This window comes from Macrobrachium rosenbergii, chromosome 18, assembly GCF_040412425.1.
Source record: "Macrobrachium rosenbergii isolate ZJJX-2024 chromosome 18, ASM4041242v1, whole genome shotgun sequence".
NCBI classification, from domain to species: Eukaryota; Metazoa; Arthropoda; class Malacostraca; order Decapoda; family Palaemonidae; genus Macrobrachium; species Macrobrachium rosenbergii.
The window spans coordinates 16,014,234-16,041,733 of NC_089758.1; the positions used below are offsets into that span (position 1 = coordinate 16,014,234).

The following is a 27,500-nucleotide window of genomic DNA, read 5'->3' on the forward strand; positions in this document are numbered from 1 at the left end:
CCCTAAGTATTCTTGCCTTCTTCACAGCTCCTTTGCAAACAAAAGAGCCCTGGGGTCGAAAGCATTCTAAAAATGAGGAGGTAGTTTACGCCGGCGTTTTTCACTGAGCGGCAGGAGTTTCAGATGCGATTAGCCTTTTTCGACGCTTGCGGTTAAGTTCTATGCAAATCAGTACAGGCGTTGGAAAGTTTAAGGGAAGTAATTTAATACATTCAGGCACTTTGAATAAAACCCAAAGAGTTTTGACGGGGTTATATACTTTTTTCTTTCTCTCTCCTCATCGTTGCCCACGTCATATTTGATCATTTAAGCTTTTGATAAGACAGAGAGAGAGAGAGAGAGAGAAAGAGAGAGAACAGTATCAAGCTGCAGGAATATGCTGCTAAAGAAAAAAGTAAAACCGAGACCCTAAAACAGTCAGATATAAAGACTTTTCCGTTAGCTATTGATATTTTTAATGTGATGACAATCATGATTATGATGGTAACTTACCATTCATTCATGCTATTGCTCTTGCTACTTCTACATACATACATACATATAATATATATATATATATATATATATATATATATATAAATATATATATATATATATATATATATATATATATATATATATATATATATATATATATATATAGTTATTTGTGTAATGACTAATAATGCTTGTGATGCCAATAACAATAACAGAAATAAAGGTATTCTATATAATAATAATAATAATAATAATAATAATAATAATAATAATAATAATAATAATAATAATAATAATAATAGCATGCATATAACTCGAAACAAGCAATCCCAGTAACTCCCTGACCACGGAAACTACAAGTAGAAATTCCGTGTCCCCAGATAGGTAGAAAGTGAAAAGTTACGAGCGCGTGTAACTTGATTACTGTTCGTTAGGATAATTCGCCATCTTTTACAAGATAACGTTGTCATAAGTCAGATATGGTTCAACAACCACGGTTAAAAGCACATACCGTCAGTGCACCCCACGCGGTGCACTGTATAAGCTCCTTGAGGTTCTTTGCAGCAACCCCTTTCATTCATTTTACTGTACCTCCGTTCGGATCTTTCCTAGATAGTGACCCCCACGGGTTTTAACCCTGTATGTATCCACCTTTGCAGTGTGTTTAGTACAAGCCCGTTGGGGATTACCGTAAAAACATAAACAAAAGACCAAATATCATAAATATAATGGCCGTGAAGAAAATTAGTCGTAGATAACGACCCCCGAAAACCCTTGGGGGTCACTATCTAGGAAAGATCCTACTATTCTTCCATCTTTCTTCCCACCCACTCCTCCCAATTGTTTAACAGTGCAACTGCGAGGTTTTCCCCTGTTACACCTCCAAAATCTTTCCACTCTCAATTACCCTTTCAGCCCCGAAAAGACCTCATAGGTCCCAGAGCTTGGCCTTTGGCCTAAATTCTATATTCCATTCCATTCTGCCATGATAACTACTTGGAAACCTTTTCATCGCGTTAGAAATGATAAATTTTAAATCACTATCTAGCTGATTGATAACATGGACTGTAATGTAGTTTTCTGTTAATTCTGTTTAATTTTTGCTTTCCATTCGAATTTTACATATATGGAAACAAATGTTTTTTCTTTTTGTTAGTAGAATAGGATAATTTTTAATTTGGTTAAAATCTCTCTCTCTCTCCCTCTGTTATGCTTTCTCCCTTCTGTGCATTTTTCTGTGGATATTCATATATAACACATACTTATTCTGAAACCTTTGGCTATATGTGATTAAAAATCCTACATCCCGATCAAGATAGGCGACAACAAAGGAAGATACATAGACATAAACAGACAGACAGATAGATAGATAGATAGATAGATAGATAGATAGATAGATAGATAGATAGATAGATAGATAGATAGATAGATAGGCAGACAGATAGAAAGATAAATAGATAGACAGACAGATAGATAGATAGATAGATAGATAGATAGATAGATAGATAGATAGATAGATAGATAGATAGATAGATAGATAGATAGGCAGACAGATAGAAAGATAGATAGATAGACAGATAGACAGACAGATAGAAAGATAGATAGATAGATAGATAGATAGACAGACAGACAGATAGATAGATAGACAGACAGATAGATAGACAGACAGACAGATAGATAGATAGACAGATAGATAGACAGGCAGACAGAAAGATAGACAGAACATACCATTCATCTTCCAAGACATTTGATGAAGCAGACTCACCCACTCTCGCTCATCACCATCATTTTTCAGCATCATCCGATTTTCTCATTAGGAGATGGCCGAGACCTGTCATCTCCGATCCGCCTTATTGATCAGCATCCCTTTGGATACAAGGTCTCTCTTTCTTGTGAACAGCCCTTTTTTACTCTTTTTTTACTCTCTGTTTCATTCTGTCCTTCTCATCATATATGTCTTTCGCGTGGTTTCTCCTATTCTATGTCAGTCAGTCTGTGTGTGTGTCTCTCTCTCTCTCTCTCTCTTCGTCTCCTTCTTTCCCGCTGTTCGTCCCATTCTTCTTCTATTTTCTCTTCTGCTTCATATGTTCCACACTTCTACAGTTTCTTGAATTCTCGTTCTGGTTTTTTTTCAGAATTCTCTAACTTTTTTATTTTTTATTTTTTTAGGTGTTACTTTTATTTTGCCTCATACCTTTTCACTTTAAAAAAAATGTTGTATCTATTTCCTTTGTTTCATTCACTTTCCTAACTATCTTTTCTGCTGAATCAAAACTTTTTTATTTATTGCACGAATAACTTTTCAGTTTTTACTTTCGTTTTATTTTCATTCATATCAATTTATTTGCATGTTCTCTTTTCAGCTTTTCATAAAGGATAGTTGTTATTTTTTCGTTATTTTCTATATCTTTTATTTTCTACCTCTCTATCCTTTTACAGAACAATTTGTTTTAACATGTTGCTTGATATACATCCACTTTCTTATTTTCCCACACTTGTTGTTGTAGTTGCTCGCGTATATCTCTTATTAACATGTACATCCAGTTTTTATGTATTTAATTCTCTGCTATATATCCTTTTAATTTTGTTTTACTAATTATTATACATATTATCTTTAGCACTGTCCGACAGATGCACAATATGATTAAGGATTTGAATTTCTCAACATTTAACTTATCTAGGTTTTTCTGAGATGAGAATAATGAGGACGGAAAGGTGGAATCTATAAATAATATTTGCCCTTTAATAGCGGAAATACAGTAAGACCATAAATCACCATTAATAGACAGGTTACTGATCATAGAGTTCATCTATGCAACAGTTTCCTCACAACTTGATTCCCATTTAGAATGTACATGACTGATGATACTAAACCTTTTAGAAAATGTAAGATTCAAGGCCTAATTAGTCTTGTGCCAACATAGAAACCAAACCATAATATGGGATTTACGATCCTTGTGACATTATGAAAATAATTACGTCTCATTATGAGCATTTCAAGGCATATTATCTGAAAATCTGTTGACAATATTCACAGTGCTGCAAGCAGCGTTATTTGACAGTCTACAAGCTTCTAATATCATGCGATATTATAGCAGAAATTATAAAAAAATATTATTGAGCAACTCAATCTCTGACTGTTTATTTTATACATGTTGAACACTGTTAATGTCATCGACTTAGTTTTTAATTTCTTATTTTTTCTTTTGTATTTATGACCTATAACTTCCTAAGAGACCTCATAAAATTCAGTCATATATGACAGCCTAAGATATCGAGAGGATTACAGGAAAGTGGATCTAAATGAACTAATACAATCACAATGCACAATGATTATGAATATACACCTAAATAAATGAACAATGCTATTTGTAACTACAAGAAGGTTTCAAAGGGCAGCTAGATAGATAGATGGAAATTTGTTTGATTTATTTGACAGGCTTAGTGATCCATCTTTTTATTCATCTCTTTGCATTTCCACTCCACGAAATAAGCTTTGGAAGATAAACAAACAGCCCAGTAGATAAATGGACTGATGGATAGACAGACTGAGAGACAGAAATTTTATTCAATTAAAAAAATACTCGATTCCATTTCTGTCTTTTTGTATCACGTTTCCTCTCACATCAAGAAATAAGGATTAAATTATAAGAGGAATTGCAAAATGATGGAATGGTTGCAGCCAACACAACTGACAGTATAATTTATCATTCTAAAACGATGCAAGGAGATACGCATTTTTTTTCATTCAAGTAACTGGTTCTCATGAATATTCAAAGATAAAGGAAAGATTACTCAGCTGAGTGAGCAAAGGAAGTAAACTGCTGATATATATATATATATATATATATATATATATATATATATATATATATATATATATATATATATATATATATATATATATATAATATATATACAGTCGAGTGGTCTAGAGCGTCACTGAACGTCGTTGGTGCTTGCTGTTCGGCAGTTCGAGCATGTCAGGTAACGAACCACCTATCAGTTAAAATTTCCCTTCGGTATTATTTCCGAGGTAAAGAGAACTGGATAGTAAACGACATTTTCAGCTTAAGGATTGTGTATTTAAAATGTCATGGTGATGTGATAAAAAAAAAATATATATATATATATATATATATATATATATATATATATATATATATATATATATATATATATATATATATATATATATATATATATATATATCTCAAGATCTCCACGACACTCATCTTCTGCTTCCCGCCTCATTGTCCTCAACCACGTCTCCTTTGACCTAGCGCTACCTCTTCTACCAAAGGCAACCCACCCTGCTGTATATCGTACTATACCCTGTCTTCCATACACATGGCCTAGCCACTTCCAGCATGAGAACCTAACATACTCATCGACCGGCTGCACCCCCGTTACTTCTCTAATTCTGTTATTTGATGTCCTACACCTCCAGTTAATTCCTAATATTCTTCTGAGCACCTTATTTTCAAAATACTCCTAACCATTACCTTATAAATTTTGATTTTTGTATGCACAGAAAAATTGCTATTATTCTAAATATTTCTATGCATTCCCATTGCATGCTGAGCCTTTTTAATCTTTCCATAAGTTCTGTGCTCAGAGAACTATCCTTATTTAAATAAGTGCCTCAGTATTTAAACTTATCCACTTGCTTACAACCATGTATGTATATAAAATATATATATATATATATATATATATATATATATATATATATATATATATATATGTAAATATATACTAACCATGAAAATATTAATTTACTTTCACTAATTTAAATAAGTATATTTAAATATATTGCTTTATATGTATGTATATATATATATATATATATATATATATATATATATATATATATATATATATATATATATATATATATATATATATATATATATATATATATATATATATATATATATATATATATATATATATATATATATATATATATATATATATATATATGTAAATATATACTACTCCCACCATGAAAATATTAATTTACTTTCACTAATTTTTCTTCCATGTCATACATCTCCACCAACCATTAATTGCTCATCTGTCGATCTTACGTAAGCTCGTTCTTGGTCATTGTAGGATACTTTTCACCCAGGCACCTTATGCCCTGCCGATACCCACACTGCTCTTTCCCACTCAGTCCTTCTTTCATTCAGCCTACTTTCTCAGTCAAGCCCGTTGGATATACCTTTCCTACTGAACTAATGAAGGTAATGATCTTGTCATTCATACAGTTGTCTTTATCACCATTACCTGTATATATTAAAAAAACATAAATGTTTATCTCTCACACAAATAAATATATATACTCTATATATATTTATATATGTATATGTATATATATATATATATATATATATATATATATATATATATATATATATATATATATATATATTATATAAAATATATATTTATATTATATATATTGCATATTGCATATATGTATATATATACTGTATATATATGTATATATAATATATATATAAAGTGAACCTGCACTCATGAGTGTATGGGGCAATGAGTAACTGGATGCACGAGCACTTCTATTTAATAAAATATCGTTGTACCCACGAGCACAACCACGAGTCAAATTATCAGTCTTTTATCACAAACTTAAGAAAATTTGCTGAAGATACGTCAGCAATTAGCGGTTTCTTTTCAATATTTTATTATTTATAATAAAATACATATTGAAAACAAGCCGAATTATCACAAAATTACGAAATATTGCTTACGATACTTTGGCCTGGTGACCCTTAGCGGTTTTCCCAGCCCGAGAAGAACCCTAAAAGGGTTCAGAGGTCTGGTTAAACAAATCATTTATAACTAACTAACTAACTGACCCGTAGACACATAAACTTGCTCATTTATGGTAAATTTAATTTAGTTTCCTTTAAAGGTGAGTGCAAGTTTACACAGGATTTCATACTTTATTCCAGTAACACAATTTCCTGTAATAATTTGGCTTGTTTTTCAATGTTTTATTATTAGCAGCAATTTTTGTGCCTACCCAGTATGCTCGCCATAGGCTAGGCCTAGCCTAGCCTATGGCGCTCGGTCTAACATCCATAATATGGCTACAAGGCAGTTTTTTGATGCATTTAAAAATAAAAGATTGCGTCTAATACTCCAGCAAATACGGTATTTCTCAATCAATACTACTTATATTGTCACCAAAAGCTTATTATTGAGCCTAAAAATGTTTGTTATGGGGGTATTTTGGGGCTGGAAAACCAATTAGTCCCTTTCCCATTATTCGTTATGGAAAAAGGGTTTGTACCCACAAGTTTTTGTTGCCACGAGCTGTTCACTCTAACCAATTATACTCGTGGGGACAGGTCTCACTATATGTATGTATATATATATATATATATATATATATATATATATATATATATATATATATATATATATATATATATATATATATATTGTATATACACATATATATAAATGTATATATATATATATATATATATATATATATATATATATATATATATATATATATATATATATATATACATATATAAATATATATATATATATATATATATATATATATATATATATATATATATATATATATATATAGTATATATACTGTATATGAATGTATATACTGTAGATATATATCTGGCAAATGTAGGCTCTTTAATGAGTAACTGTCGATAAGATATACGAGAAGTTCGGAATTTAAGTTACCTTCGTAAAGAAACAAGCTCAATGGACGAGAACGATTAGCACTTAAAAAATGTAAAAAAAAAAAAAAAAAAAACTATGATGCACGTTCTATTTCAAGATGAGAGGAGCGCAGATGAACTAAGGACAACCTTTGGTTAAATCATATTTTTAAAATTTTCCTTGACTCTCTCTCTTTCTCTCTCTCTCTTCCTTGTGTCAATAATCCCTGCTCTGTTTATCTTAGTCACGTTAACATTTTTTTCATCTTTTTCTTGATCAAAGGCCCTTTCTCACATTTTCTGCTTCTTGATACCCCCGTCTCTCTCTCTCTTGTCAATAATCCCTGCTCTATTTATCTTGAGTCACGTCAATATCTTGTTCAACCTACCCTTTAAATCAAAGGTCTTCTCTCGCATTTTATGAGCCTTAATACTCCTTTCCCGTCCTCCCTCTCTCACTCTCTCTCCCCCTTATCAACAGTCCCTGTTATATTTATCTTTAGTTATATTAACATTTTGTTCATCTTATTCCTTGATTAAAGATCTTCCCTCACATTTTCTGCTTATTGATATTCCTCTCTCTCTCTCTCCCTTGTCAATAATACCCACTCTAGTTTTATTTAGTTACGTTAACATTTTGTTCATCTTGTTTCGTGATCAAAAGTCCTCTCTAACATTTTCTGCTTCTTGATACATCTGTCTGTCTCTCTCTCTCTCTCTCTCTCTCTCTCTCTCTCTCTTTCCCATGTCAATAACCTCTGTTCTGGTTATTTTCATTTACTTCAACACTGTTTATCATATTCCTTGAAAACAGTTATTCTCTCCCATTTTCTTCATCTTCATTCCCTTCCCTCCCCCATCCTCTCTCTCTCTCTCTCTCCCAAAAAGCACCGCTCTAACTCACGTCGAAAGTCTTCTCCACGCTCTATCTTTCCAAGTGTCCAGTTGTATTTTCTTTCATTTCTTTTGCATGACCTTTTCCCGATCTGGATTGCCCCTGCGATCCAAATCCTGGTCCGTCGTAAAATCCGGGCGAAATCGTCAAAATCCTCCGAATCCCCGAACGATTCTTTATCGCCGAGAGGAAAATGGGATTTTCTAGGAGCCTCGCCGGTATCACTCTCGTTCTCTTTTCAATTAAATTGTATTTTAACTCTTCGTTCTTTTGGGTTTTGTTGTCTTTTTATTATATTCCGTTTACCTCTTTCCACTTTATCATGTGTTTTATTGGTGTACCTTCCAGTACCCATCGTTTTTAAAAAGCAATCACAAACACTAGCCATATGCAGACACATTATATATATATATATATATATATATATATATATATATATATATATATATATATATATATATATATATATATACATATACACACACATATATATATGTATATATATGTATATATATATATATATATATATATATATATATATATATATATATATATATATATATATATATATTTCAAGTCTTTTTACCCTCTACCTCTCAGTAAGTCTTTTACGATAAGACTGATGGCAATTTGACTTTTCAACTCTGGTGGAAACCAGCGCATTCGTCTAACTCCAAGTATTTCATTACATTGCTAAGGTATTAGAGGTACGATGTTTTTTTTTTTTTTTTTTTATGAAGCGTGCCCATCCGTCCATTCTTTCCCCCGAGGTCGAACCTGTGCACTAGGACCTGCTGTTTGGAAGGTGACAATTTTACCGATCACACCACAGGTCGCACGTGTGTACAGGCATACATATATACAAACCGTCTCATACACACACACACAAACACACATAATCTGTAATAGCAAATCCAACAAAAAATCATCTATTGAAAGAAAAAAAGTTACATCGGCAACGGGGGAATTTGATAATTTTTTCAGCACAGAAAACGCAAATTCAGGTTTTTCTCATTCATCAATGAATGATGCTGCGGTCGACAATCTCTCTCTCTCTCTTTTGGTAGCGGAGAGGCAGGCACTTAATCTGCAAACGAGATTCCCTGATGACACAACGGCCAACTCGGCATTCCATTAGACTGGGCGGAGAAAGAGATCTAACTTAATCGTCCTCCTCGCTTATGCAGGGCGAAGTCGTCAGCCCCGGAGAGACGCGTCGTAAAAACAGCCCAGTCGCTCTTTAGTTCCGAAGGCTGGACGCATCGAGGGGCGACTGAACGAGGCCGTTGGTGGACCTGGGGTGCTTGGGCAAGTCGATTGCCATGAATGCAATCTAATTAATTCCCGGAACATAACAACTTTGGTTCATTGTGTGCTTGGGGAAAAGTTGCGCCAGGCGTTCTTTGTTACGAATGAAACTTGTTTCATTTTATTTTTACATTAGGAAGTTTATTACAAAGCCGTTTGCTTGGGTAGGTAGGAGTGGATAATAGTTAGGAAGTAAAGTAAACGAAAAATGAAACAAAGTATAGATACAGGAGAAAAGATCTGGCAGACCAATCTGTTATTCATGTAACGTTTTCAGGTCTTAGGTTTAATTTATCGCTAAGCAAAGCGTAATACAATTCAAGTTTAAAAAATCTGAGAGTTAATGACTGGTCTATTTTGTTTATATATAAATAACTTTTTGGAATATTATACGTCTCGTCGTTATGTTGCGTATTTCAGTTTTCATGACTTTATTCTACTCTAAGTGGCCAAATATAACAAATGCAGACCACGGTATAACAAAGGTATGTTATTTTGTTATCATAAACTAAGAGCAGTGGAAAAACTGGGCAACATGAGTTGGGATTTTGGATCCAACTGCGTAAACAAGAGAAAGCAATATGGTCATTCAAATAATCTCATTTGAACTGGATACTTTACTTACAATGTTAATAAGTTTTGTAATTAAATTATATTTTTACACTGCAGTGATGGTTACCTTAACCTTAGAGAATGTAAGCACAAAACCACCAAAATTGTATAACGGGAGGATACAGTCATTCCATCAACGGGAAAATATGTATCATACTTCTCAAACAAATAACATAAATTCGGTCTTTCCCATTCATCACGAGAGATGCTGTTGGTCTATCTCTCTCTCTCTCTCTCTCTCTCTCTCTCTCTCTCTCTCTCTCTCTCTGTAGCGGAGAGGCAGGCACTTTATCTGCAAACGAGATTCCCTGATGACACAACGGCCAACTCGGCATTCCATTAGACTGGGCGGAGAAAGAAGTCTAACTTAATCGTCCTCCTCGCTGCTGACGCAGGGCGAAGGTCGTCAGCCCCGGAGAGACGCGTCGTAAACACAGCCCAGTCGCTCTTTAGTTCCGAAGGCTGGACGCATCGAGGAGCGACTGGACGAGGCCGTTGGTGGACCTGGGGTGCTTGGGCAAGTCGATTGCCGTGAGTGCAATCTAATTAATTCCCGGAACATAACAACTTTGGGTCATTGTGCGCCTGAGGAAAAGTTGCGCCAGGCGTTCTTTGTTAGGAATAAAACTTGTTTCTTTCTATTTTTACATTAGGAAGTTCAGCACAAAGCCGTTCGCTCGGGTACGTAGGAGAGGATAATAGTTAAGAGGTAAACAGAATACAAACAAAGGAGAAAAGAGGTAGCACACCGATCAGTTATTCATGTAACGTTTTCAGGCCTTGGGTTTGTTTTATGGCTGAATGAAGCGTAATACAATAATTCTTGTTTTAAAAATCTGCTAGCTAACGAATGGTTCGTTTTGTTTTTGTGTAAATAACTTTTTAGAATTGTATATGTCTTGTCGGAATGCTGTTTATTTCAGTTTTGATAACTTTACATCGCTCTAAATGGTCTAAAATAATAGATCTAATATCGAATACAATAGAGGAATAGTATTTTGTAATTATGAGCTGAGAGCAATGAAAAAACTTGGCAATGCGAGGTAGGCATTTGGACTCACATACGCCAACAAGAAAATGTAATATGATCATTCATATAATATTCTTTTGAATTCGATAATCTTTTAGAATAATAAGTTTTGTATATCAGTAAAATACATTTCCACAGCACAGTGATGGCAAAGGTAACAAGTACAAAAGGCGCCGAAGTTTCTCCGGCGCAATCGAGTTTTCTGTACATCGTATAATCAAGGCCACCGAAAATAGATCTATCTTTCTGTGGTCTCGGTATAATGCTGAATGAGCCGAGGCCCATGAAACTTTAACCACGGCCCGGTGGTGGCCTAGCCTATATCGTTGCCAGATGCACGATTATGGCTAACTGTAACCTTGAATAAAATAAAAAAAACTACTGAGGCTAGAGGGTTGCAATTTGGTAAGTTTGATGATTGGAGGGTGGATGATCAACATACCAATTTGCAGCCCTCTAGCCACAGAGTATATCGATTGTTAAAGTTTTCCAGGGCACCGCCGAGTTAGTCAGCTAGCATATACTATATTATATATATACACATTATATATATACATATATGTGTGTATACAAAAGAACAGAGTAAGAACGAGAGTCAGACAGACAAAAACAAAGAGGAAATCATTTACTGCACGAAATAAAAGGAAAAAACCACAACATTCTGTATAACAATTCCAATAGAACGAGTAACGTTGATGATGATGATGATGATGATGATGATGATTAATATTTGAAACGATGGTGATGATGATCTCTGTCCCCCTCCATACAATGTAAAAGAGATTCCATCCGAATGACTGAATCGCTGAATCCACCTGAAATTAGGGAGCCATTGAAATTGAGCCTCCCAATTAACAGCCAATTATCTACATGCCAATGTTAACGATTCCAGGGCCATTTTTCAAACGCTCTTGTACCAGCGTCGAGGGGTCATATCCACAGGGGAGTTTACACTGAAGTGCACTTTTCATATCTGGCATCCTTTTTCGCGATGTATTTTTACATCAGCGTACATTACTGATTATATTGCTGTACTCATAAACCCTGCTCTGCACATGTATATACTGTATGTATATATATATATATATATATATATATATATATATATATATATATATATATATATATATATATAACATATATATTATATATATACATACACATATATATTAATATATATATGTATATATATGTATATATATATATTAATTATATATATGTATATATATATATATATATATATATATATATATATATATATATATATATATATATATACATATATATATATATATATATATATATATATATATAATAAATATATATATAAATTATATATATATACATACATCATATATATTAATATATATATATATGTATATATGTATATATATATATTAATTATATATATATATATATATATATATATATATATAATATATATAAAATATATATATATATATATATATATATATATATATATATATATATATATATATATATATATATATATATATCATCATACACACACACACATATATATATATAGATAGATAGATAGATAGATAGATAGATATATAGATAGATATATAAACCATTCTATTAGAGTACCGCTTTATCTTGACGTAAGATCTCAACTGTAAAATAAGATCAACTCCTAACATTTCCTAACATTTCCCAGATCTAAAATCTCCTCAGCTTTTATCTTCAGGCAGCGGATATGACTTGATATGGAGATGGACTTTTATTTCCCTTCCCCAGCTTTTCTTTTTATGTCTCTTATTGAAATAATGAACTTTAAATTGAATGCAAAACTTTTCGACTCCTTAGAAAGTCTTTTCTTTTTGTTGTGACTGCATGCATTCATTTCCTCGCTGTAGGAAATTATTTTTCGTTAGATGAATGGTATCATAAATGGAGAGCCTTCGGGATCTTTTTCTAGATGAAATATGAAAACGTGTTTTGATAAATCATCGTAATTGTAATATGCCTTTAATTTTATTCATAAATTAGTTGTGGGATTTTCCTCAAGCGTTCAATTGTCTCAATATATCTTCCCTTTTCTTTTTCTGTCCTCCCAGCTCTCTCTTGTATTTTAATTTCCTTTTTTTTTTTTTTTGTTATCTTTTTACCATGTCAGTGTGTCAGTAATCTATGTCTCTAAATGCTTTCTCGGTCTTTTTGGGAAGAGGGGAAGTTCGAGGGTGAGGGTTAATTTTATAAAAATTCAATAATGTAATTTACGACTCAGTCTACTGTCACTCATATTTTCAATTTTATATCTTCGTCTTTCAGTCGACCCACCTCTCTGTCTCATATCTGCCTCTCCTTATTTTAGAATAGGAATGCACGTTCACAATCGAGAACTCTATCAGAATATTCTTAACTGGGTAACTGTGTCCACATAGCATCGAGAGCGAATCTTACAGGGGCCGGAAAAGATTCCATGCAGATTAGACTCGGATCAAAGAGGCATTGTGGGATAATCCTCCTTCGAATCTTTTGTAAACAATTTTTGTCTACCTTTATTTTTGTTCTCTTCGTTGGTACAGCAAAAGAAATCCAGGAACGTTTGCGATAGGATCAGGATTCTAAGAGAAATATTGTCAGTGTTATTTTTAGCATTTTTCTTTACTTCAATACCCTACAACAATATCATTTTGAAAATGTGAGCTCTATTTTGCGGTTTTCTTTTTCATCGTCCATCACGTTCTCTTGCTTTTAGCAACATTCGCTGAGCCTCTAGGTATGAACATTATTCTCTCAAACTTGTTTTTAAAATGAATGCTACCTTTCAAACTTGTTTATAAAATGAATGCTACCTTTCCCAATGAGGACAGACCTAGCGCCGATATTGGAAATGTTAACAGACCTAACAACAGACATGTAGCGCTGGAAAGATGATCTTCCAGCGTTAAAATATAGCATTTGCAAGATAAATTCTATTTTCAGGAAAATTTGTCAGTAGATCGCTAAGTAAGCTAATTCCCAGGGAGATGACAAAATTAGCTATTTAAAAAAGGTACAGAGAGAGAGAGAGAGAGAGAGAGAGAGAGAGAGAGAGAGAGAGAGAGAGAGAGAGAGAGAGAAATGGAGTATACTTTGCAATTTTATTATCTTATATCTGGTTCTCTTGTGCATAATATCTATATAATAAATTTGCTTTTCATCCAATAAAAAAATTAACTATAACATCCGCGATCTTATATTCGTACAATCCTTGAGAAAAAATCCGCATGGCATTCACACTTTCAAAAAAGCCTAAAATCGGAATTCTTTTTTTCCTAAAATCGTTTCGAAACTGCATGGCATTGCCACTAAGCAAGAGGATTTTCTCTGCACTACCAAAGTGAAAGGTTCAGTCCTGATCAAAATCAAATATAAATAAAATGTTTTAAAAATTAATGTTTTGATATTCTGCACCAAAAATAATTTTTAACTGAATGTAAATACAGATTCTTTAGTAGATTAAACAGCTTTTCAATATGCGTAAATCTCAGGGATTGCACTTTTTTAAAGGAAAAAAGTCTTATACAATTACAGTTGGTATAAAGATTCTTCGGTGATTTTATGAAGGACTCCACTTTGTGATGAATTGCGTTTAACCCCAAAAACAAAATGATAATTAGCCGCAAATATATTACTAAAATTTGATATAAATACTTAAATGGAATTCAGATAAATTATGCATGATAAAGAGAATTTAAAGATTAACAGAAATAAACTATTACAAGTAAATTTTTGAAATAGTATTTGCACACTCATTTGATGTCGACATACTTGAATGCATTTGAGATAAATTATACATCTGAAAAAGAGTCGAGAGATTACACGTAAACTTTTAAAATACCATTTCCTCATCCGACAACAAATAACCATTTGATGCTGACATTGACAGGTATGCGAGATGTCGGCTGTCAGTAGAATTAATACCAGAACAGACAGTCATTACCTGTGAGACTGTAAAGGTATGTGATAAAATATGGCAATGGTTTTGAGGGATGTGTCTTATTAAATTCACGGTTGAATATGTATGCTGACACATGCCTCACTATTTCAGACAGCGTGTGAGTATGTGTATGTGTGTGTGTCAGAGACCTTACAGACCTTACAATTCGTTTGGGTTGCCCCAGGTCCCTCAGTGTGAGGCACCTTTGATGTCTACCAGAGAGTTGCTAACGCATCTTCCGGTATATTTTGCATCTTCCAGTCTTGGATGGTCTGGGATGCATCTTAGATATTTGTCGAGCTTATTCTTAAACACATCTACGCTCACTCCTGTTATGTTCCTCAGATGAGCTGGTAGCGCATTGAATAGACGCTGCATTATCGATGCTGGTGCGTGGTGGATTAATGTCCTGTGTGCTTTCCTTAATTTTCCTGGTATAGTTTTGGCACTATTAATCTACCTCTGCTTGCTCTTTTTGATAATTTTAGTTCCATGATGTTTTCGGTAATTCCTTCTATCTGTTTCCATGCTTGAATTACCATGTAGCGTTCTCTTCTCCTTTCAAGACTATATAAATTTAAGAATTGTAGTCTTTCCCAGTAGTCAAGGTCCTTAACTTCTTCTATTCTAGCTGTAAATGACCTTTGTACACTCTCTATTTGTGCAATATCCTTTTGGTAGTGTGGGTACCATATTATATTGCAATATTCAAGTGGACTACGTACGTACGTTTTATAAAGCATAATCATGTGTTCAGCTTTTCTAGTTTTGAAGTGCTGGAACAACATTCCCATTTTTGCTTTGCATTTTGCCAATAGAATTGCTATTTGATCATTGCATAACATATTCCTATTCAACATCACACCAAGGTCTTTAACTGCTTCCTTGTTTGTGATTGTCTCATTATTAGGTCCTTTATATGCATATAGCATTCCTACTTTATCACCATAGTTCATTGATTCAAATTTATCAGAGTTAAATACCATCCTATTTATCTCTGCCCATTTATATATTTTGTTTAGGTCTCTTTGTAGCGAGTTCCTATCTTCATCACAAGCAATTTCTCTACTTATTCTTGTGTCATCTGCGAAACTTCTTACTACTGAGTCCTTAACATTACTGTCTATGTCTGCAATCATAATCACAAACAGCAATGCAGCTAACACCGTACCCTGTGGTACACCGGATATTACCGTAGCTTCATCCGATTTCTCATCGTTTGCAATCACTATCTGTTTTCTATTTTGCAAAAATTCTTTTATCCATCTTCCTACTTTGTCAACAATGTTATGTTTTCTAATTTTTTCGCTAATATATTATGATCTACCTTGTCAAAAGCTTTTTGCAAAGTCTAGGTAAACCACATCTGTATCTTTTTCATTTATCATATTTTTATATATGCTTTCATGATGGACTAACAGTTGGGTTTGTGTACTTTTTCCGGTACAAAACCATGTTGTCCTATATTGAACAATCTATTTTTCATTAAATGTTTCATTATATTTTTTTCATTACCCTTTCATATACTTTCATAATATGAGATGTCAGACTCACAGGCCTATAATTACTTGCCTCTAGTCTTGAACCACTTTTGAAAGTAGGGAGTAATATATGCTAATTTATGCTCATCATAAATCTTGCCTGTATCTATACTTTGCCTTAATAATATTGCTAGCGGCTTTGCGATTGAATGAACCACTTTCTTTAACAATATGGCAGGTACTCCATCTGGTCCTGCTGCTGATCCATTTTTAATTTCATTAATAGCCTGCACAATATCGGCTTCTGTAATATCTATATCTGATAAGTATTCAGTATTTTCATCTCTTATTTCTGTATCATTATCTTCATTGTCAATTCTAGGTGTAAATTCACTCTTATATCTTTCTGCTAATATGTTACATATTTCCTTTTTTCATTCGTTAATCGCCCTTCAATTCTTAGAGGGCCTATTTCTACTCTTATTTTATTCATCTTTTTGCATATGAATAAAAATTTTAGGGTTTTGCTTGATATTTTGTAGTGTCATTTCTTCTAGGTTCCATTTTTCATTTTCTTTTGATTGTATAATCTTTTGTTCTGCATTTTCTATCTTACTTTTTAGTTCCATCACTTTCCATGCATTCTTTTCTTTTGCAAGAGCTTTTTCCACTTTCTAATTTTCTGGAACAAGATCCTTCTGTCTCTTGGAATTCGTGACTGATGCTTACTTTTTTCTTCGGTATATATTTTTCCACTATTTCCTCTAATATTTTATATAATATATCGGTATTTACCTGTATATCATCACTTACAAATATGTTTTCCCATTCTTGTTTAATTCTTTCATTTATTTTTGACCAATTTATATTCTTACTATAGAAATTGTATTTTCCATATCCTTCCCATTTTTTCGTCTCTTGCTTTTCTTTGTTTTCGTATGTTCTGGAACGGACTGTTAATTCTATGACATTATGGTCCGAAATACTCGTGTTATATACTATTATTTCTTTAACATAGTTCACCTCATTCACAAATACTAGGTCTAAAATATTATCCTTTCTTGTTGGTAGGTGATTTATTTGCTGAATGTTATGTTCTAGTAGCATATCTAATAGCTTTTCAAATTGCCTCTTATCTTCTGCACTACTATTGTTTCTTTTTATATGTATAAATACAACCACAGTCTCCTATTCGTTCTTTCCATTCTACAAAAGGAAAGTTAAAGTCTCCGGTTAGGAGTATAGTCCAGTCCTTGTGATTTCTACATATTTTCATCCAGTTTTTCAATTATTATGTCAAACTCTTTAGTATTAGGGGTCTATATATTACAATGTTCACTAATTTTTCAGATTCAAATTCTACCGCTATTAATTCACATTCTGTGTTACTATATTTCTCACAGATTTTTCCTTGATTGGCATCTCTCCCATATATCGCGGTTCCCCTTGATTTCTATTTTTCTATCTGATCTATAAGTTTGGAAACCCTTTATCTGGTCATCATTACCAGTCTCTTGGGAATACCAGGTTTCACTTATATTCAATATTTCTATTTTTTCATTTTGGGTTAGTTCTTCTAAGAACTCTATCTTTCTTTTGAGTTACTCGAAACTAGACCCTGCGCGTTCATCACTATGATTGTTTGCATATTATCTCCATTATCTAATATGGGTAATAATAAGGATTTTCCCATGTCTCTTTCCTGTTCTGATATGTTGATCTTTTTTTCATTTCCAGAAATTCGTACATTAAAAAGAGAGAGAGAGAGAGAGACAGACAGAGAGAGGGAGAGAGAAATCATGAAACATGAAATCTCATGCGTTAATCCTAATCTCTGAGTGAAGTCTTTTGTATTCTTAAATATATATATATATATATATATATATATATATATATATATATATATATATATATATATATATATATATATATATATATTGTATATATATATATATATATATATATATATATATATATATATATATATATATAAATATATATATATATGACTATTTATCACATCACCGTGATTCATATACAATCAGAAAGCTACAAAATGTCTTTTAATATAAAGTTCACTCTAAATGAAGTAATATATTTTCATATATGTTGCCGAAGGGAATTTTTTAATTGATAATAAGTCCACCGACTCGTGAATTGTCAACCAGCGACGGACGAGGAATCAGGACTTTCAGTGACACACTAACCAGTCGGCCGACTGGTTAGTGTGTCACTGTAGTCCTGATTCCTCGTCCGTCGCTGGTTCGACCCTCACGGGATACTTATTATCAATTAAAAAATTCCCCTTCGGTATACATATATAAAATATATTACTATAGACTATATATGAATTGGATATTAAATATATTTGTAGTTTTCTATTATATATATATATATATATATATATATATATATATAAAACCATTCACTACTACTTGGGTAACTGTAATGCTTATTGAATGAATATTTCATACTGGATGAAAGAATTAGTTTAGTAAATGGAATACAGGTAAAAGCTAATAAATAATAATAATAATAATAATAATAATAATAATAATAATAATAATAATAATAATAATAATAATAATATGAAAATCGTGACAAATACCCAACTCAGGTTTTTTTTTCTCACGAATGCAGCAGTTTTATACCCGTCCCCTAATACTGAGCAAATAGCACGAAAATATGTTACTGCCCTCGGAAGCCTGAAATGGTATTTTATGGTATTGCCGACCCATAAAGTATTTTATAACCGGCAATTGTTTCTTTCCCAGACTCCTTGTCACTTTAATGCCCCGTTAAATTACATTGGCGACAATGCCTCCGTTAGAGCGCTTTTTTGTTATTTTTTGTCCCTTTTTTTGGATGTTTTCGGAGCTTTATTTATCAGTTTTTATTTTATGCTTTTTAATGTCTCGTTTTGCATTAATAATAATAATAATAATAATAATAATAATAATAATAATAATAATAATAATAATAATAATAATAATAACGCAAAAAAAGCATTTATGTAAAAGTATTATTATTATTATTATTATTATTATTATTATTATTATTATTATTATTATTATTATTATTATTATTATTATTATTATATTAAGTGGTGCTAGTTGTACCATTTGAGTAAATGTTCCATTAACGATTTATGCAAGGATATCATCATATAAATTGTACATTTTAAAACACGTTCTTCAAATGAACTGAGTGACGAACAACATGCATAGCTGATATCAGTACTTGGTATATAGAAGCTATGCATACAAGTTATGCATATCGGGAAATAATAAAGATCAGGTGATTATTCACTTGGTCATAGACTAAGCCTCCAGAAAAGCAAAACACCAAAGAACAGAAGAGAAAACTAGAATAAAGAGACGTATTTTTAGGTAGGGAACTAATTACACAATATGAAAACATTGTGGCTAACATTAGAGCTTATGATACAGCACAGATATTTGCAACTAGGATAGACTGGCCTTGCCTCCCCTGTTTTTTAGTTTTCTGTAAAAGAAAACTATTGTGCCGGCTTTGTCTATCCGTCTGCAGTTTATTCTGTCCGCCCTCAGATCTTCAAAACTACTGAGGCTAGAGGGCTACAAATTTTTATGTCGATCACCCGCCCCCACCCCCACCCCCACCCCTCTCCAATTATCAAACATACCAAATTGCAGCCCTCTAGCCTAAGTAGTTTTTATTTTACTTAAGGTTAAAGTTAGCCATAATAGTGCGTCTAGCAACGATATAGGCCAGACCACCACCGGGCCGTGGTTAAAGTTTCACGGGCCGCCGCTCATGCAACATTATACCGAGACCAACGACAGACAGATCTATTTACGGTGGCCCTGATTATACGCTGTAGTAGTGGCTGTACAGGAAACTCGATTTCGCCGAAGAAACTTAGGAGCATTTTTTACTTTTTTTTTTAAATATTAACCTGCATGTCATGTATCACTCAAATAATTTTGAGGGACTCCAGGTAAAAAAATACCTGGTATTTTTTTATTGCTTTTTTTAGAATACCAAAGCACATCTCTTTTACTAAGGATATTACCCTGTAAGTGCAAATGGCATTTCTGATTTGTGAGATCTAAAACAGCATATTCAGAAATCATATTTTTGTAATTATACCCAATATTTCGACACTAATATCTTCAATCCAGAAGTCAAATACGAAAGTTATTTGGTAAAGAATGGCTTTCATATTGGATTCTCGATTCCCTTTTTATTCATTTCATTAGAAAGGTACTGTATAAGAATTTGCAACCTTTGCACATCGAATCTTGTAGTTCTTAATATACTTAGCCGTTGCCTTCAAAGGAGGGCTGAGATCATCTTTAGATTCTGTGCCTCCGTTCACTGAAACGACGAGGTGCTGATCTGGAATATTTATTTGCTTTTTTTTTTTATCGTGATTCTGTTTTTTCTTCGTATTTCAGAGGCTGAAACGTCGATTTGAATGTCGGAGACACTTAACTCCATGTACATTCACACTTCGGATAAAAATTAGTTTTGTCTTATTGCAAAACCTATTCTGTATGTTTGTTGTGGTGACTAATTACATTGAAATGACAAAAGATAATTACACGCACAAGCATGCTTCCCCACACATGCATGTATATGTATGCAGTATATATATTTTATATATATACATATATATCCATATATACATACACACACACACACACACACACACATATATATATATATATATATATATATATATATATATATATATATATACAAACACACACACACACACACACACACACACACATATATATATATATATATATATATATATATATATATATATATATATATATATATATATATAACTCCCCGCAGTAAACTGTGTATGAATTAGGCACCTCAAGCCCACCGGCTAAAAAAAAAAAAAGCTATAAAATAAGGAGAAGCATCAAGACAAAACATTCAGAGGAAATAATCACTATTTCCACAATCTCGCTGAATAAACGCACAATAATATTTATCCGCAAAAGGTAAACAAAGTCTGTGTGATAACAAGAGAATCGCATTACGAAGATACGATCATTTATTCGAGAATATTCCGGATGAAGAAAACGAAGTAACATTTGGAGTTCAGGCGCAGAAAAAGGGATTCCTCGTTTGCTGAACATCGTTGGTGATATTGCGAAAACAAATCCATTGTAAACGCTTGATTATCTTTTGTTTAATTCATAACAGACAACGAAAATATCTCAGTTCACGTGGATTTTTTTTTTTGAGAAAGACAGAGAGGGAGAAGTTGTATTCCAATACACACACTTATATAGTCGTTGATCACCGTCGACTGTTTACCGTTGTTTCTGAACAGAAGCACGGGTTCGAAATCTGGACAGCCAAGGTGCACTTATCGATTATAACTTCCTTATGGTGTAAGTTATTACACCAAACAATATTTGGGGTTTAATTTTAATGAATGTTAAAGTCACGTGCGTATAAGTGACAAAAACCCACACATACACATACGTACGCAAACATATAATATATACACACACACATATATATACATATATATATATATATATATATATATATATATATATATATATATATATATATATGTATACACATTAATATGTATATATATATATATATATATATATATATATATATATATATATATATATATATATATATATATATATATATATATATATATATATAAATATATATATATATGTATGTATACACACATATATATGTATATTTACACATTAATATATATATATATATGTATATATATATACATATATTACATGTGTGTGTATGCATGTGTATGTGTGGAATTTAGTCACTTATAACGCACATGACTTTAACATTCACTAAAAATAAACCCCAAATATCGTTTGTATAATAAGGACAGAAAAAGAAATAGAAATATACATTAATTATATATACAGTATATACACACACACACACACACACATATATATATATATATATATATATATATATATATATATATATATATATATATATATATATATATATATATGTGTGTGTGTGTGTGTGTGTGTGTGTATGTTTGACTATACATGTATCACAGCATTTCTCTAATTTCCTATTTCTTTGTCTGTCCTTATATATAAATATTTTTTCATACAAATATACATAACGTCAAATAAAATTCATGGATTAAATACGGAAAGCAGAAATTAATAAAAGAAAGAGCCGGATTCAATAACGCAATTTATTAATCTCTATTCTTATGCCGGAAGGAATAAAAAAAAGCGTTTATTCTTTTATTAGAATTTTTCTAACCGTCTGTGCATCCCACGAATCCGCTTCTTCGTTACTTAACTCATATATGTGATCTTTCTATATTTTCTTATTGCATTTTAAAACGAGATATTTGAATAAAGAAAAGAAAGCGAGTAGAAAGCGACCGTAGCAACTTTAAACTAAACGGAAGAGAAATCAGAGATGAACATTTCATTAGGAATTCAGTGAAATGTCTTTTCATATTCAGAGCACAGTCCTCGCCATTCGAAAAAGACCTATAGTATATTTCAGCATTTCAATGAGAGCAAGGATCTAGCAACATGATTTATAATCCCGAGTGATTTAAATTGCTTCAGTAAACAAGAGGGGAGTAGATGAGAATCCGTTTCCGTAGAAAATTCAAAAGGCAACATTTCATATAAAACAAATCAAATGGCAATGTTTGAACGCGAAGCTCACATGATGAATTACTCTTACATACATACATACATACATACATACACGCAAATACAAACACAGAAACACGCATACACATACAAAGCTATCTATTTATCAATCAATCTATCTATCTATCTATCTATATAATATATATATATATTATATATATACATATATTATATATATATATATATATATATATATATATATATATATATATATATATATATATATATATATATATATATACATACATATGTAACACCTTTGGTATTCTACATAACTTTATCTTATTTACAGAGCTGAAAATTACCTTCGGTCAATTATCATGACGGAGATTAGGCCTAATCCTTCCATGCGAAATGAAATTACGGTTGTCAGCGCTCTATTTGAACCGCCTGTTGCTCTTGTGATATACAAATCGTTGGATAGAACTCCTCTTTAGAATTAATCAGGAATGACGATTAATGTAACATCAACGTGACAGTATTATCTAAAGTTAATTGTAAAGAATTTAGGGCAAAAGAGAAATGGTTGATCTCCCAAGATTATAAAAAAAATAATGGTTTATATATTGTACACAATTAACATCACTTGCAAGTATGATATGTATTTATACATTGTTCCTACTCATATAATGCTTACATTGTTAAGTACATACGTACAGGCACAAAGACACACACGCATGTGTGTGTGTATCTATATTATATATATATATATATATATATATATATATATATATATATATATATATATATATATATATATATATATATATATATATATAGAGAGAGAGAGAGAGAGAGAGAGAGAGAGAGAGAGAGAGAGAGAGAGAGAGAGAGAGAGAGAGAGACCTGGCTTTATGTACTTTAAAACAAGAATCCATTTTCGGTTTTCATTCTATATTCTCCATTATCGGTTCCCAACTGCTCTGTTAAAAAATTCAGAGCCCAAATGCTAATGAATCTCTGGTGAACATAATAGGGGCCATTAGCAGGATATGATGCTTTACGTGTATCAATATATGATAACTGGAAACGTTCAATTAACTTGGAAGCTAATGGGTTTTTTTTCAACTGACTTCTCTGTGGTCATAATTCATTAGCCGAAAATTGAGGTACCGAAGACTTCTCATTGCCAGAATAATGTCATTATGATAACATGAGTTGAATGTGGAATTATGTGAATGAGATATGAAATGATTCGCCTGATTGCTGAGCCACATTAAACGTGAGGTTTGGCATTTGTGGAAGACAATTAAAAGACACCTGTGGAGTGGAAGGAACTGTGGACGTAACCTGGTCATTTCTGTCGTCTTTTGCTGTTACCTGTGCTTTGCAAGGGTAACACATTTTCTTCGTACCAGGCTAACGCATATGCATCGTATACACGTTACATGTCTGCATTGTATACAGCTAACACATTTGCGTCGATACACCTAACACGTTGGTTTGTAAAATGGCTAACAGCTTATCTTTGTATACGGTTAGCATTTTTGGTTTGCTTATGGGTAACAGTTTTGCTTTGTATGCAACTACGTTTTCTTTCTATACGGCTAGTACATTTACTTTGTACACGGTTGACACGTTTGCTGTAAATGAGGCTAACACGGTTGCTGTGGATACGGCTAACAGATTCTCTTAATACACGGTTAACACGTTTGCTTTGTTTATGGCTAACAATGTTGCTTTGCATGCAGCTAACAAATATTTTTCGTAGACAGCTAACGCGCTTGCTTTGTATACGGCAGATTATTCTTTTATATAATATTAAGACGTTTGTAACCAGGCGGGCCTGTTGGCTCTGCAAGTAACGTGTCTGACTCTCCTCAAACTGGTCACATGGGTTGGATAACCAATCAAGTGGTTGATGAACCGACTCGCTAGTTAACCAACCGTATTATTTGGCTGGTTGGCAAGGATGCTGGTGAATTAGAGTTTTGTGGTAGTGACTCAGAATTATAGTAACTTCTGGCATTGAAGAGCCAGACCACAAGAATTCTCTAGGTAGTTGTTGCTTTATTTGATCTTATTCTATTTTAAATTTTTATCCGCTACCTTATTAGACCTTTAAAAGTAAAGCGGATATATCATAAGTCAATGGAAAAGTACTATCAAAATTCTACGCTACAATAAACCACGTTACTTTTGCATGCCATTTCAAGAAAAATGTTCAGAAATTAAAGCACTCATTAACTAATCATGCTAGTGTTGCAAATGAGTTCAAAGAAGAGCCGACAGAAATATCAGAGACGCATAAGCTTAAACATTAGTTCTGAATATTTTTTTTTTTTGAGGGATTTAAATGGCAGGTCAAACAAATCCTTATATGTACAGTTGCTTATTCTGTATCAGATACCCACAATCCCCTCAAAGGAATTAAAAAAAATAGTATACCTTTAAACAAAAGGCTGCTTAATCAATATGTAATTGATGAAACTTTTTTTTGGTAATATAAGTGATTCCGTATGCAGTCAACTATTCCGATTGTATAATGCTGCCGGTTCAGAGAAACAATAGGTAAAAAAAAATCAGCTTATATATAGCTGCTAATTCCGGATAAATTCCATTGAAAAAAAAGTTGTCCCATTGAAATTCATTCGTTACAAAGTACGGTCAGCTCAGCCTATGACTCCGATTAGAATCGAAAAATCCCTATTTCCGTAACGTTCCTGATGCACTGAGTGACAAAGGCGATGCCTCTTTGGTATCTGCATAATTAGCCGGTTTGTAATGGGTCTGATGGAAGTAAATAACAACCGACTAGTTATTAATGGCATTGTAATTAGAGCATTCTTGATGGGGGATCGTTTTCAGACAGCTAGGGCCTTCGTTTACCATTCAGTTTGACTGATTAACGAAGGCCTGTAGTGCCGTGAAGAGAGGGAATGTGAAGTATGGTGGCATTTTCATGTTCATGTTTATTCTGTGCGGACGATCTCGCCTTTTCAGCCTAGGGGCTGGAGTCCAGTGGAGGTCATGGAAACCCGAATGTCCTCTGGAACTTCAACGGAATTGGTTAATGTTTGTGTAGGTGCTTTTAGACAATGGAGCTGGCAAAACTGGTTCAATGAGAGAGAGAGAGAGAGAGAGAGAGAGAGAGAGAGAGAGAGAGAGAGAGAGAGAGAGATAAATGTTCAGGCACGTCCTCTTGCATTCCATATCACCACTTTTGACTTCGCACAGTGACAGAGAAACTTAGTAATTTGTGGATTTTGGTAGGTCACAGGCAGGCTAGAGAAGAGCCTTAGAATGGAAAAAGGATTACATGTTAATCTATATATATATATATATATATATATATATATATATATATATATATATATATATATATATATATATATTATATATTTCATAGTATGAATAAAGTTTATTACGGTGGGTAAAATATGATTCACTAATAAAATGAGGCTGGCTAACCCATGGCCTTCTCAACAAAGACTGTGGTCCTCGACTGTAGGCTAATTAACAAAGAATTAATTGATTGTCCGGGTGAAAAGAAGCAAACTTGGTTATAACGACATATTCCCTTACCTCTCTGTCTCCACGGGCATGAGTCATAATGATGGGGCGTACGTATTAGGAATCAAAGCTGGCAAATGAAATGGCAAGTTAAAGGGAGATAGCAAGTCTTGGTAACGTTTGCGACAACAGAAATATGACCAGCAACAAGAAGTGAAATTTTGTAATTAGTAAAATAGAATCGATCGTTCGTCTCTTGGAAAAAAATCCTAGTATTTATTAGGTTAACCAGAGAAGAATCTTATTACTGAACGGGTGTTACGAATCAAAAAAACTAATGGAAAAAGGAAATGTTGCAATTGGAAAGGAATCGAGTAAATTTTAAAATCCTTTATTTTCCCTAAATTTCTATTGTATCTGAAACTGAAATGCAATATTCTTACTTTTATAATAAACTCAATAACATAGAATTAAAAATATGTCTCAAATAAATTATATCACGCGAAGAGTAAATCGTGATTCTTCACCAGTTATAAGAGGAAGTAACCAACAGCGCATTAATTAACATCTAGCTGCATGTACGTTAAATTAACGTCTGTATATAATTTTATGTAATTATTTCCAAAGTTAGATATCGACGCAAAATTATATTGTGCAAGTGGATGCATCCATATAGACATCAAAACACGGAAACATAACAGTGCAGTGCTCATTAGGAGAGAGAGAGAGAGAGAGAGAGAGAGAGAGAGAGAGAGAGAGAGAGAGAGAGAGAGAGAGAGAGAGAGGCTCCATGCACTTCATCCATCAGTTTCATAACAAAATTAATACCTCTCTTCCCAGCTTGGTCATTTACATTTCCCATGCCGGTCGTGTAC

The 27,500-nt window shown here is 32.7% G+C and overlaps 1 long non-coding RNA gene across 4 annotated transcripts in view; it reads right to left on the minus strand.

Annotated features, from left to right (window-relative positions):
* Nucleotides 1-27,500, minus strand: part of LOC136848148 (uncharacterized) — a 159,454-nt gene that overhangs the window by 94,738 nt on the left and 37,216 nt on the right. The gene's annotated exons all lie outside the window — the stretch shown is intronic.